We start from the raw sequence: 14112 nt of genomic DNA on the forward strand, positions 1-14112 counted from the left end.
GGAGGTGCGCACCACACGCGTCCTCATTTGGTAACAGTAGACTACTGTCCCTGTCATGGGTTTAGTACATAGAGTGGTGAGTGGTGGGAGCATGCCATGTTTTGAGAATTAATAGCGTGATCAAACCTTTTTTATATGTGTCTCCGGATTGAAGGCCTACTGTCCCATTTGTGTAAATTTCCACTCCTGCAAACTTACCAAGACCTTAGCTCCAAGGTCCAGAGACTGCCTTAAGCATGTTGATGTGTGTAGCTTGCGTGGCACATGCATGCTGTGTGTGAGTTAGACAGAATAATGGAAACCAGTGGGAACCTTTTTGGATACACCTCACCTGGTCTGGCACAAGATGAAAGTGAGGATTGAGCTCACAGGCTGTGGAAGTGTATTGCTTTCATTCCGGTAGCTGGAGGGAGAGGGGAGTGCAGACAGGGTTCCTTTAGTTATTCTGTGAGGCCTTTTGCTAGCAAGGAGCTGCTGACTGGTTTTGCTGAACACTGCCATTTGATGGATGACCGGGCTCAGGAGGGACTGCAGATGAAGCAGCATTTTTACAAAAAATTCACACAATGCAGCGCAGCAAGTAAAGTTGCTGCGCTGTCTTGCGTGAAAGGGAGAGAGCAGAACTGCACCATATCTTTAAAGAAATTGCAGAGTTCTTCTCTCTCCTTGCGCTGGTGCACTTTTTGCTTCCTTGCGCCATTGTAGGTGCCTTTGTGCCACAGTGCTAAGGTGCCTGAATTATGATCAGTCTTAGACCTGAGACCCTTGGGTGGTAGTCCCCCAAACTTTTTACCTTCACCTTTTCAGTTTTGCTAAATTCGTTTTTGTTGGCTTTAGTACTAAGCACTTCACCACTTCTAACCAGAGCTAAAGTGCTTGTGCTTGGTCCTTTAAGAATGGTAAAATTGAATTACACCCAATTGGCGCATTTAATCCCTCGTAAACTGGAACTACAGGTACCCAGGGCATATAAATTAATGCTTCTAGTGAGCCTGCAGCACTTATTGTGCCACCCACTTAAGTAGCCTTTTCAAACATGTTCTAGGTCTGCCATTGCAGCCTGCGTGCAGTTTTGAACTGCCATTTCGACATGGAAAACCAAACTTTTTGCCAGGCCTAAACCTTATTCTTTAATACATATAAGTCACCTCTAGGGTAAGCCCTAAACAGCCTATATGGCAGGGTGCAGTTTATTTGAAAACTTGGAAATGTACTTTTATGTTTTACAGGTCCTGGTAATGAAAAACTCTTACATTTGTTTTTCCCTACTTCTCACTTATGATAACATTGAGTTACCTTATTGCATCTAATAAGTGATGACTTTTGATTTGGAACGGGTAGAAATGTCATGTTTGCACTCAATTGAATTGTAATTTAAAACCCTCTTTAATTTTGAAGTCTGATTTTAAGTTACAGTTCTGAAAAGAAGAAATTTAGAAAGTTGGCACTCTCTTGTCATGTCCATTTTGTGCCAGCAGCCTGTTCCTGCGTCTGCTAAAGCGGCGATAATGTTATCGCCGTTCCTTGATAATATGGCCCTGCATTTCTTTACTTTTTCTTACAAAGCCACGCAAATCAACATTTGCTTGGCAAATACCAAACATGATTTAGCGTCGGGACTGCATAAAAATGTGACGCCAGCCTGATGCTAAATCTTTGTAAACCTGGGCCTCTGTGTTTGTCCTTGCCCTGGAGCATAACCTCTTTACCAACTCTCTGATTGGCTGGCTTCTATCCTTTCACTGCTCACTTTTAGGAATCTACTTTTTTCTCTAAGCACTGAAAACACAAGGCCCCATAAAGACAAGAAAGCTTTCACGACGGACGAAAGTGAAAGTGGACCGTGCTTGTTGTTCGAGGCAATCAGTCTTCTGCATATCTTGTTGCACTCTAGCCTTAATTTCACAAAAGCTGAGCTATTTTTTCTTTGTACACTGCGCCGTTATGCTACGTGTACTTAAAATGTAAAGGTAGTACGTGAGTATTTTAGAAAGTTTATTGCACAGCCAGAGGTGATATCGGGGATGTTGTGCTACACGGCTAAACACCATTGACAAAGCCAATAGGGAGACCTATTGGCTCTGCCTATGATTGTTTTCTGTTGCTCACTTAAGGAATAGTGACAACGGGGCTGTCATGCCAAATATACAAATATTAACTTTTTTGTATGGCCTAAATCGTATTGCCCTTATTTTTTAGGTCTCGTCTGGTGTAGGCTGCGCACATGCGCAGTCTCGCTGGCATGATTTGAGGGTTTTCAGTAGCGGGCTTTAAACCCCTCCCCTCTTTCCCGTTGGCCGGCGTCACCGTTTATGCTAAACGGTGGCCAGCCATTGGGAAAGAGCTCTTTGTGACGTTCACGTTCGGCTTTTTGAGCCGTCCCACTTGGACGGCCTCGCCTGCTTTCCTTCTGAAGTTAAAGGTTTCTTATATTTATGGGGCCAAACACATGGCCCCATAAAGATAAGAAACCTTTTACTTCAGAAGGAAAGCAGGCAAGGCCGTCCAAGTGGGACGGCTCAAAAAGCCAAAAGCATACGTCATGGCGAGCGCTTGTTCTTTTAGAAGTTAATCACAGCTTGGGGGAATCAGCAAGAATGAAACGGTGCTTCTTCTTAGCTGCTGTCAGTGTCTGACTCCCTGAGACCGATTGCCCCAACCCAGCAAACCCCTGCCCCCCTTGAGGAAGTGGGGTCTGCTATCATCCCTGTGTGCCGCTGCGCTATCACCTGGTACCCCTGTAATCTGTTGCGCGGCCTTCAGAGATCACCAGCACAGGCTGGCATCAGGTTGGCAGAATGCACCTCCTTCCTTGTGGTGAGTGCATGAGACGTTAGCCGGAAGTACTGTCCTCGGTCTGAGTCCTGGCACCAGGTTGGTGAGGGCAGAGCCGCCCCTCCCCTAGCAGTCCGATTCCTCGACGCTTCCCAACCAGGTCATTCATGAACCTAGTGCCACCTTAACAACGTAATAACAGTGCCGCATAGAGATCTCTGAACCTACGGCAGGCCCACATATTTTTCAGCAGGAAGGGATCTTGCTGATGCTGGTGCACCCCCTCCAACCCACCCCACTGTCCTGATGAAGACCCCGTTTCCAAGACGCACAGTTTGCTGGTTCTCTTAGGGGTCGAAACGTCAACTTTTTCCCCCTGATCATATCAATCTTGATGACAGTGAATTATTAACTGCATCGTCCTGTGTATGATTTTGCATTTATTGTTTGTGCCAGAAATCTGGCTGGATAGGTCCTTATCATTGTATGTTGATGTTTAAACATACACCACCTTGGAATGTCAAATACAGTTCTTTTTGTGAATTCTTGATCTATTGACAAATGTTTTTCAAATTGATTAAATCTGAAACCTTTATTGTATGATATTTCTTGGTGCGGTCATATTCTCCTTTTTTTCATTCACCATACATTGGTTGTTGACACAATGTGAATAATTTCCACTGTGACTATCTTTTTGTGTACCACTATTTACCCGAGTCCAGTGGTCTATCGGGTTATAACCCCCCCTACCCTAGAGCGGGGTCGGCCCGGGGAGCACCCTCGCAGCCCGGCACCAGGTTGAGTCTCTCTTTTCCTAAGTGTCTGGGGCGGAGCTGCTCAGCCTATGTTTAGCTCCGCTGCCATCCACGTGGCCCTGCCGGACCCCACATTACACACACTCTCGGCAAAGCCTCGGCTGGAGAATCCGATTAAGGCGGGAGGAGGATGATGAGCCCAACTCTCGCCGCCGCTGATCCCTCCACCATGGAGGCGAGGGCTTTCCCTGCTCCAGGCCGGCTCCGGGAGGAAGGGTCTACCGGGTAGTGCCGGAGGCGACACCCCCGCCCACCCGCTGATACGCCTGGACGAGCTGCAGATAGAAAGGCGCTCCTCCGTCCCGTTAGCGGGCTCATTCCATCCGTGCCAGGGCTCTGGTGGCAGCTAGGGACGCGGATATTGGACTGAGGCACCACTGGAGCTCGGACACATCGCCGGAGAGGCACGGAGGTACGTGTCAGTTTATGGCTTTGAAGTCGCTGGGGTACCTCGTAAACACCCCTTGGTGGGTTGGGGCTTCTGTGGGACATCTCTAACTACGCCTGTTGGTGCCTGGGGTCTGGAAGGTGCCTCATAACTATCTGTGTGGATGCGAAGACTGTGGGTTCCGTCAAAACCACATGACTACCCCCTCAACAGGCAGGGTGGGTCGGTGGAGTGCCGCACAACTGTTCGTGTAGATGTGAATGGTGAAGGTTCTGTGGAAACCTCATAACTACCCCTCATTGAGTGCCGCATAACTGTCCCTGCAAAGTGGGAGCTGGGGCTTCTGTTGAATACCTCATAGTGGACTGTCCATGGGGGAGCTGCTTCAGTGTACCCCATAAATGTTGTCCTTTTGGAGGACAAGCGTGCAGTGAGTGCTTCAGAAGAGCCTCTCTCACTGAGGCGAATGGCGTCTGTGGACTACCTCATAACTGCACCTATCTGGAGTGGAGTTTCTGTTTAGGGGGTCATAACTACCCCTTTGGATACCGTGTGATACCACGTACCCATTCTTTTAAGTCGAGCTTGTGCTGAACCTCTCAGACCTATACATCTGTGTACGAGGGGCCGATGCCCCTCTGTGTGCGGTTGAGGGGACTTTCCGATTTTTCCCACTAATGTTTTCTTCTGTGTTACTCACAGAAAAGCATTCTGTCCACAGTACTGCAAGAGAGAAAGGGGGCCGGCGCCACCTTCGACCCGAAATGATGCTCTTTAGAACTTTATTTCTGGGGCGTGAGGTACATATCGGGTTGTTGCCTGTTGAAATACGCACCCTCTTGAGTGGAGATAAAACAAGCATTAAACATGCAATAGGTCTCGCCTTTAATTAAGTTAAAGCCATTTGCTTTGCGATACAATACTATTAGCAAAGCAAGTGGCTTTATAACTTAATCAAAGGCGAGACCTATTGCATTTTCAATGCTTGTTAATCCGTCCATTTTGGCTCAGTGAATAAAAAAAACAATGGTGCCCACCTCATTTTGCAATTGCGCATGCGCAATGATGCACGCGCGCACCTACAAAATGCACACATCATCGCTGCTTTTATTGTTTTGTTTTCTTTTGGTCATGTTGCACAGTATCATGCCTATGCTATACAACATTGCGGAAAAGCATTGGCAAAGCCGTTGGTCACCATTTTGCCACTCTGCCAGTGCTTGTTTTCTTACAGCAGGTGGTGCAGCCTTATAGGCTGCACGTAGAAAACACACTGGGCTCGTTCATTGTCTCGGAAAGAAGATCAATGAGCCAGCCAGCATGCCTTGATGGTGGCATGTAAAAGTCCTCCTCTTGGGAGCCACCGAGCCTCACAAAAGCCTGCGCGAGGCTCCGAACGCTGCACCATTCAGAATGTGAAGTGTAAAAGGAGCCGACGTTAAGGCTTGAGCTGGGAGACTGTGGTATTACGACTCAAATGATACAGCTTTTCCTGTCACGTGACCTAAAACGAAATTTGCATACCCATAAGTCCGTGTCAGCAGTGCGTCCCTCTTTTGTATCGATTGGCTCAAGAAGTGTTTTGTCAATGTACCGGTTTACAAAGTTTCTCACGAGTTGGTTAGATTTTGAAGGGTTATCAACGATGGACTTAGTAGAGTAAATCACTCTAACATTCTGTGGAAAGCTGTTTCTGGGGGCCACAGGGAAGCGGTGAAATGCTCATACTCTGGTTTCTCTTCAAACTGAATAAATCTTTCGCCTTTTACTAAAGATTTCCGTGGAGAGGAACATTAAAGAGTTTCACTCGATTTTTGAAAGCCCTGCTTCTGCAGGGTGACCCTTACCTGGTAAACAAAAGAAAATCGAATTAAACTGATTTTTATGCTGTGTAGCGTGACGCTGTGATATTTCTACAGTACAGTACTAATTCAACCCAGATCTAGGAAACTAATTTTACTGACTTTCTTAATTTACAGTTTTCTCATGTGACATATACCAAGAACGCATACGACGCATACATCGCTTTATCATCTGAAAGGCTTTACTGCTATATACACGCAGCGCTAAAGAACACCAGATAAAGAAGGATCAATTGGAAAATAAAACACATAACTGTTTTCAATCTGGGGTTTATTTCAAGATCCATCTCATGATTATTGAGATTTGATTGAAATCGCCTCTGTGATTCAAATTCAAAAGGTGCATTAAAATATATATATATGTATGTATGTATAACGTGCATTTAAATCATGCCATGGCCTAGCTTCCTAATTTAAAACGGGCAAATCAGGTTCGAGTCCTGCAGACTTAACCTGCGATGATCCTAGAAAAGTGGCTTTTAACCAGTGCCTTAAAAACCAAGCATTAGCAAAGGCAATAAGTCGTACCTATGCGAGATCTAATGTCTCTGTCTAGGCTTTTTCTTAGCCAGGTACAGCAGTGCGGCTGCTGTGCAGCATGGTTGAATGTAAAACATAAAAGTGCGATGACGTGGTCAATGCTTGCTGCTTTACAGTGCTTTTTTATTTGATTTTAAACCATGCTGCACAGCAGCCACGCATCTGTACAACATGGCAAAAGACACTGACAAAGCCAATAGACCTCGCATAGGCGAGACCTATTGGCTTTATCAATGTTTAGGGAAAATAGCGCCCTGATATGGCTAGCACTGGCCGTGTCTGATTGATTTCTGTTCTCTGGCAGGAGGAGGTGGGGAAAAGGGCAAGCAACAATGGGGTGAGGGTCAAAAAGACTGGGCAAGAAACAAGGGTGGGGTACAGGACAAGCAACAAGGGCGAAAAGGATGTCGGGGTACGGGACAAGCAACGATGGGGGACGGTGGCAGGGGGACAAGGCAAGCAACAATGGGGGAGGGGCAGAGGGAATGGCTCATGTAAACTCAGTGGGAGATGGAATCGGGCTAAGCAATAACGATGTGGAAACAATGTGAGAGGGGGCACGGGGACCAGGCATGCAACAACGGTGCAGGGGAAGCAGGACAAGCAACAATGCACGTGGGAGACAGGGCAAGCCAGCACAAGAGGTCAACAACGCGGGAGGGAGACAGACAAGCAGCGATGCAGAACGGGATTGGGGAGGAGGGAGACAGCCTGCAAACAAATGTACTCTTATCAAGTGCTACAACTTAAATAAAAAAGTACATCTGGAAGCATGCGACCAGTGGATGGACACTGACTGCCGACTGTAAGAAGCACTTGGCCCATGCTCCACTGAAGGCACAAACATGAAGAGAAATGAAACTAGCATTCGCTGACCAATGAAAAGCCAGGAAAAGAGAGTGATGATGAAACAAACAAATGGTAACTTATGGGCAGGCTCTAAGCCCCTTGAATGTAAACAAGATGTCCCTCAATCAACAGCTCATGCATTGTCTCCGAGAGAGACCTAAAAATGGATCTGATCTGCTGTGGTATATTCTAGTGCTCCCGTAATGACCTCCAATGTCCTTGGGTTAAGCTGATGCAAAATAAATGGAAAAAAAGTGCCCATTGTAAATGCTCCTTCCGCATTACATCCTGGTTTCTGTAATTTCATCTCAACTTGATTTCCCACAAACAATACTGTTCTATGTAAATACACCTCCTATTCGGTGCACTCCAGCTGCAATCAAAATTTACCCTGGAAATTAACCCTAGCTCTTCAGAACTAGATTCAGGGTGAATTTAAGTCATTGGCTTTCCATTCTGTAATCCCAAAAGGCGCTACAATTCATCAGTACCTTTATCCGTACCACAAATGTATATCTCTCGACATGTTTGATCCATCTTTCACCTTTATTACATATCAGCTCTCTAATAAGTATGCAACAATTTGCCAAGCCAATAGGCACCGGTGCCTGACACCATAAAATACCGGCGGCGGGGGGGTTGGAGGGGTGCGGAGGGGGAAAGGGGGCCAGTGGGAAGCATGCGGGGAGCGCGCAGCGAGATGGGGAGACAGGGTTAATGGCACTTACCTGGTACTGCAGTCCGCCTCGCGCTCCTGGGAAAGCATCTGACTCCCATCGCATATGAGAGCAGCACGGGGATTGGCCTGAGCGGGCTGAAAAGACGATCCGCTCAGGACAGGGAGTCTCTGGGGTCTCTACAGCCTGGCTGAAGAAACCTAAGTGGGTATGTGTGTTTGACCGACCCGAGACGGCGGGCCAAACACACATGCGCACTTAAAAGTGCACATAGCACTGCTCCTCCCCCTCCCATACCCTGGCCCCGCCCCTCCCTGCACAAGCTGGCTCAGAGCCGGCAAGTGAAAAATAAAACAATACTAAGATATCATTTTATTTTTCACTTGCTGGCTTTGAGCCAGTGAGGCGACGCTCCTCCGCCATTGCGGGGGGAGCTGCCCCTGCCAATAGGCCCGGCTTCAGAATGCCAACACACGTAAACAGAGGCATTCACGAATGCTGTTCCCATGCGTTGCTTGCACGAGTTCTGTATACCTCATTAAAGCTTCCCCTCTTTGCTTTGCCAGCGCTGGGGAAAAAAAGCAGCTAAAAAGAAATGCCTTCTACATAGAATGCATATAGGACATAAGTAAATTAATTGTTTCACACAGAGCGATTGTTGAGTTTACTTTTCAAATAAATGTAAAATAATCCCTCTTGCCTTCCAAAGGTAGCACTTCCTAAAAGGCGCAATGATATAACAACCAGCCAACAGAATGAAGTGACAAAATTGTACTGCTCTGGGTAAAGCCAAAGCCCACTTCATGTGTATTAAACAGCACTGGCAGTAATACATTGTGCTGACGGGTATGCTATCAAGCGAGACAGGACGACAGAAGAGGGCCCCCCACTCTCTTGGTGTCAACCCGGGCTCTTTTATTAGTGTTACTGGAAGAGGAGGGGGCAGCAAAAGTCCTGTGATTACCAGAATGATATAGAGTCAAACGTGGTTTGTTATAATCTGAAAAAAAGCTGTTCTTTTAATTGCAAGTGCTTGCTCTCTGCCAAGCAAATATGCGCTATAGTAGCCAATATCCGTACCATTATCAGTACCAATTTTGACGTGCTTCACCATAACACAGTCAGGGTCAGCTTAACTACTCAGTCATGCAGTGCAGCAGTCGCAAATGCTGCTCTGTGCGACAAGGAGAGAGGAGGAGAAAGCCACATTTACAGAAAAGTGGCACTCCCCTCTCCCTAACGCCGGCGCGGAAATGTACGGTCGTGCACCATAGACACCTTTGCACCATACTGCAAGGGTGTCTCCGTGAGTCTAACCTATGTTTTGTACTGGAAGGATATCCTTCCAGTACAAATTACAATGCTTAGACTAACTTTAAACCTTTTCCCACTTTGTATGTGGGCTGTACAGTGCAGCACACATGCAAAGTTGGAAAAGAAAAGAGAAATAAAAGAATTTCTCCTTCACAGCGCCTGTCTCAAATGGGCGCTATTATCTGACGCTATACCTTGTCTACATTTTTAAGCAAATAGGACTTAGCATAGGAATTCTTAGATTGTTGGGTGGGAATGCTCATGCACCACCCACGGCAAGCCCCCTTGGCGCCAAGTGATGCAAAGCAGCACTATGCGCTGCTTTGCGTTGCTTTCAAGTAATTTTCCAACGTAAAACAGATTTTACGCTGGTAAGGAAATATGAGCACAAAGATTTACCATAGAAAGGGACGCAAACATGGCGTAAAATCTTAGTAAACATACCTCTCAGTTTAAGAATCACTGTCCTCTCCATTATCTCGGGGGGAGCATTTTATTTCTTTAAGCTGAACTATCTATATATAAAGCTTTACGTTCTCAAGAGCTTCACTGTGCAAATTTCAGCTAATTCCATATTGACAAGGACAACTTATCGTCTAATACAACTCTGTGGATAAGATGACAATCTACTCATATTTGCCTGAGAAAGTCTAGGATCGACACCTGTGCGTTCGGTGCAATGGCAATAACCTCTTCTGTACAAAATATTCAGATTACCATGTGGTTTGTCAGACCCCTTCCCTCTTAAATATAGGGCTGCTTCAGCCTTCATGGGGAAATGCTGGTTTTAGGCGTACTTCATTTTCACACAGCAACGAGAACTGTCATTATTTTATAGGAGTTGGGATCCTAAAATCCCAAATTTTCAGATGGTGACAAAAGGACATCTAGTCCTACATAAAAAGAGTCTGTGAAAGTATGAGTCTTATGTGCCATCTATAACCTTAGCTTTAGGATACCCCATTCCCTCAAAGTACCAAAGTAAACTGAACTAGCAGTAAAATGCTTTTAAGCCTTCTACACGAGGTACTCTGGATTCCGGGTTCTCTACTTGGAACACAAAATGTACTCAATCCGTCAAACCCTCTTTCACGCTTACTTGTAGTATCAGTCAAAATTATAATGAATATCTCTTCAATTAATGCTGTTCTAAGGGGGATCCTGGTGGTTCATCAGTAGTGATCACCAGGTCCACTGCTCACCGTAACTGTATTGCATCATCATTTAGGTCAAAATTCAGGATACTGTGACCCCTCACATGACATTGATATGAGAAAGATCCTGGGGAGGTTTCTGATGGGACGTGAATGATCCCTGCATGGTATAATGGTGTGTTCCGCTGCTCCGAGTGAATGACTGCAAGTATCTGGTACCCTAATTTGGGATTTGTTTGGCCCTGGCATCACATTATTCTATTGTGCGTGCAGCGGCCTAGGCCTGTCTCTGATATAAGAAGGTCTTGGACTTGTCCTGTGACCTGGAGGTGCGCACCACACGCGTCCTCATTTGGTAACAGTAGACTACTGTCCCTGTCATGGGTTTAGTACATAGAGTGGTGGGTGGTGGTAGCAGGCCATGTTTTGAGAATTAATAGCGTGATCAAACCTTTTTTATATGTGTCTCCGGATTGAAGGCCTACTGTCCCATTTGTGTAAATTTCCACTCCTGCAAACTTACCAAGACCTTAGCTCCAAGGTCCAGAGACTGCCTTAAGCATGTTGATGTGTGTAGCTTGCGTGGCACATGCATGCTGTGTGTGAGTTAGACAGAATAATGGAAACCAGTGGGAACCTTTTTGGATACACCTCACCTGGTCTGGCACAAGATGAAAGTGAGGATTGAGCTCACAGGCTGTGGAAGTGTATTGCTTTCATTCCCGTAGCTGGAGGGAGAGGGGAGTGCAGACATGGTTCCTTCAGTTATTCTGTGAGGCCTTTTGCTGGCGCGGAGCTGCTGACTGGTTTTGCTGAACACTGCCATTTGATGGATGACCGGGCTCAGGAGGGACTGCAGATGAAGCAGCATTTTTACAAAGAATTCACACAATGCAGCGCAGCAAGTAAAGTTGCTGCGCTGTCTTGCGTGAAAGGGAGAGAGCAGAACTGCACCATATCTTTAAAGAAATTGCAGAGTTCTTCTCTCTCCTTGCGCTGGTGCACTTTTTGCTTCCTTGCGCCATTGTAGGTGCCTTTGTGCCACAGTGCTAAGGTGCCTGAATTATGATCAGTCTTAGACCTGAGACCCTTGGGTGGTAGTCCCCCAAACTTTTTACCTTCACCTTTTCAGTTTTGCTAAATTCGTTTTTGTTGGCTTTAGTACTAAGCACTTCACCACTGCTAACCAGAGCTAAAGTGCTTGTGCTTGGTCCTTTAAGAATGGTAAAATTGAATTACACCCAATTGGCGCATTTAATTTATTTATAAGTCCCTCGTAAACTGGAACTACAGGTACCCAGGGCATATAAATTAATGCTTCTAGTGAGCCTGCAGCACTTATTGTGCCACCCACTTAAATAGCCTTTTCAAACATGTTCTAGGTCTGCCATTGCAGCCTGCGTGCAGTTTTGAACTGCCATTTCGACATGGAAAACCAAACTTTTTGCCAGGCCTAAACCTTATTCTTTAATACATATAAGTCACCTCTAGGGTAAGCCCTAAACAGCCTATATGGCAGGGTGCAGTTTATTTGAAAACTTGGAAATGTACTTTTATGTTTTACAGGTCCTGGTAATGAAAAACTCTTACATTTGTTTTTCCCTACTTCTCACTTATGATAACATTGAGTTACCTTATTGCATCTAATAAGTGATGACTTTTGATTTGGAACGGGTAGAAATGTCATGTTTGCACTCAATTGAATTGTAATTTAAAACCCTCTTTAATTTTGAAGTCTGATTTTAAGTTACAGTTCTGAAAAGAAGAAATTTAGAAAGTTGGCACTCTCTTGTCATGTCCATTTTGTGCCAGCAGCCTGTTCCTGCGTCTGCTAAAGCGGCGATAATGTTATCGCCGTTCCTTGATAATATGGCCCTGCATTTCTTTACTTTTTCTTACAAAGCCACGCAAATCAACATTTGCTTGGCAAATACCAAACATGATTTAGCGTCGGGACTGCATAAAAATGTGACGCCAGCCTGATGCTAAATCTTTGTAAACCTGGGCCTCTGTGTTTGTCCTTGCCCTGGAGCATAACCTCTTTACCAACTCTCTGATTGGCTGGCTTCTATCCTTTCACTGCTCACTTTTAGGAATCTACTTTTTTCTCTAAGCACTGAAAACACAAGGCCCCATAAAGACAAGAAAGCTTTCACGACGGACGAAAGTGAAAGTGGACCGTGCTTGTTGTTCGAGGCAATCAGTCTTCTGCATATCTTGTTGCACTCTAGCCTTAATTTCACAAAAGCTGAGCTATTTTTTCTTTGTACACTGCGCCGTTATGCTACGTGTACTTAAAATGTAAAGGTAGTACGTGAGTATTTTAGAAAGTTTATTGCACAGCCAGAGGTGATATCGGGGATGTTGTGCTACACGGCTAAACACCATTGACAAAGCCAATAGGGAGACCTATTGGCTCTGCCTATGATTGTTTTCTGTTGCTCACTTAAGGAATAGTGACAACGGGGCTGTCATGCCAAATATACAAATATTAACTTTTTTGTATGGCCTAAATCGTATTGCCCTTATTTTTTAGGTCTCGTCTGGTGTAGGCTGCGCACATGCGCAGTCTCGCTGGCATGATTTGAGGGTTTTCAGTAGCGGGCTTTAAACCCCTCCCCTCTTTCCCGTTGGCCGGCGTCACCGTTTATGCTAAACGGTGGCCAGCCATTGGGAAAGAGCTCTTTGTGACGTTCACGTTCGGCTTTTTGAGCCGTCCCACTTGGACGGCCTCGCCTGCTTTCCTTCTGAAGTTAAAGGTTTCTTATATTTATGGGGCCAAACACATGGCCCCATAAAGATAAGAAACCTTTTACTTCAGAAGGAAAGCAGGCAAGGCCGTCCAAGTGGGACGGCTCAAAAAGCCAAAAGCATACGTCATGGCGAGCGCTTGTTCTTTTAGAAGTTAATCACAGCTTGGGGGAATCAGCAAGAATGAAACGGTGCTTCTTCTTAGCTGCTGTCAGTGTCTGACTCCCTGAGACCGATTGCCCCAACCCAGCAAACCCCTGCCCCCCTTGAGGAAGTGGGGTCTGCTATCATCCCTGTGTGCCGCTGCGCTATCACCTGGTACCCCTGTAATCTGTTGCGCGGCCTTCAGAGATCACCAGCACAGGCTGGCATCAGGTTGGCAGAATGCACCTCCTTCCTTGTGGTGAGTGCATGAGACGTTAGCCGGAAGTACTGTCCTCGGTCTGAGTCCTGGCACCAGGTTGGTGAGGGCAGAGCCGCCCCTCCCCTAGCAGTCCGATTCCTCGACGCTTCCCAACCAGGTCATTCATGAACCTAGTGCCACCTTAACAACGTAATAACAGTGCCGCATAGAGATCTCTGAACCTACGGCAGGCCCACATATTTTTCAGCAGGAAGGGATCTTGCTGATGCTGGTGCACCCCCTCCAACCCACCCCACTGTCCTGATGAAGACCCCGTTTCCAAGACGCACAGTTTGCTGGTTCTCTTAGGGGTCGAAACGTCAACTTTTTCCCCCTGATCATATCAATCTTGATGACAGTGAATTATTAACTGCATCGTCCTGTGTATGATTTTGCATTTATTGTTTGTGCCAGAAATCTGGCTGGATAGGTCCTTATCATTGTATGTTGATGTTTAAACATACACCACCTTGGAATGTCAAATACAGTTCTTTTTGTGAATTCTTGATCTATTGACAAATGTTTTTCAAATTGATTAAATCTGAAACCTTTATTGTATGATATTTCTTGGTGCGGTCATATTC

The 14112-nt window shown here is 45.9% G+C and overlaps 1 non-coding gene across 1 annotated transcript; it reads left to right on the forward strand.

Annotated features, from left to right (window-relative positions):
- The first annotated feature begins 5702 nt into the window (after nt 1–5702).
- Nucleotides 5703–5816, forward strand: LOC146833691 (U5 spliceosomal RNA). The gene has a single exon (XR_014960937.1). It is a non-coding gene; the product is annotated as a U5 spliceosomal RNA (small nuclear RNA).
- The last annotated feature ends 8296 nt before the right edge of the window (nt 5817–14112 follow it).

Source organism: Triturus cristatus, chromosome 4_2, assembly GCF_964204655.1.
Source record: "Triturus cristatus chromosome 4_2, aTriCri1.1, whole genome shotgun sequence".
Classification (NCBI taxonomy): Eukaryota; Metazoa; Chordata; class Amphibia; order Caudata; family Salamandridae; genus Triturus; species Triturus cristatus.